Source organism: Pteropus alecto, unplaced genomic scaffold (genome assembly GCF_000325575.1).
Source record: "Pteropus alecto unplaced genomic scaffold, ASM32557v1 scaffold25, whole genome shotgun sequence".
NCBI classification, from domain to species: domain Eukaryota; kingdom Metazoa; phylum Chordata; class Mammalia; order Chiroptera; family Pteropodidae; genus Pteropus; species Pteropus alecto.
Genome location: NW_006441955.1, coordinates 36,319,834 through 36,320,947, shown reverse-complemented (window position 1 = coordinate 36,320,947; position 1,114 = coordinate 36,319,834). Strand labels below are relative to the sequence as shown.

The 1,114-nt window shown below is 31.4% G+C and overlaps 1 pseudogene; it reads right to left on the bottom strand.

The window, feature by feature from the left end:
• Positions 1 to 689: 689 nt before the first annotated feature.
• LOC112485869 lies at positions 690 to 808 on the bottom strand (annotated as a pseudogene).
• Between the last annotated feature and the right edge of the window lie 306 nt (positions 809 to 1,114).

Genomic DNA, 1,114 nt, shown 5'->3' with positions numbered 1-1,114 from the left:
GATATAATTAACAAACCATAAAATTCACCCATTTAAGGTGCACAATTTAATGGTTTTTAGTGTATTCATTAAGTTGTGCAACCATTACCACTATCAATTTAAGAACATTTTTATAACCTAAAAATAACCCATACCCAGTAGCAATCACTTTCTATTTCCTCCCAATTCCCCTGGATTTTAAAATCTTTGTTCTCTTTGTTCTCACCCAGTAGCAATCACTTTCTATTTCCTCCCAATTCTCCTGGATTTTAAAATCTTTGTTCTCTATGTAATATGCCTTTTTAAGATTTTCTCTTTAATTCCAATTCCCCTGGATTTTAAAATCTTTGTTCTCTTTAATAAAATTAAAGAGAAAATTAAGATTTTCTCTTTAATTTTATTATCATGTGCCTTGGTGCAGTTTTTTTTTTTCCCCTTGTTTCTTGTATGTGGGTTTCATTTAGCCTCTTTGTTCTGTGGATTTGCAGTTTTTAGCATATTTGGAAATTTTTCATCTATTAATTTATCAAAATTTTTTTTGTCCTAGCTCCTTCTTTTTCAAGGATTCCAGTTTTACACACATTAGGCCACTTGAATTTGTCTCAAAGTTTGGTCTTTGTGTGTGTGTGTTTTGGGGGGGCTAGTTTCTATTACTGTTTTTATATTCACTAATATTTTCTTCCACTATTATTATTATTATTATTTTTTAATGCCTACAGCACCTGATATTCCTAGGTGGTCTCCCATTCAAGTACTAACCAGGCCCAAAACTGCTTAGCTTCCGAGATCACATGAGATCGGGCACATTTAGGGTGGCTTCGCTGTAGACTATTTTCTTCCACTATTAATCCCATCTGCTATTAATCCTATCCAATGTATTTTTTTTGTTTTAATCTCAGGCATTGCATTTTTCATCTCTAGAAGTTTAAGTCATTTTACATCTTCAATTTTTTCTTTAACATGCATATGCTCTCCTTTATCTTCTTAAACATATATAGTTATAATAACTTTTAACATGTTTGTCTGCTAACTCAGATGATGATACAGATGATACTAACACAGATGATAACAGATGAGAATCTATGATAATCTGGGGTCTATTCCTATTGATTGATTTTTTTACTTGTTATAAGTC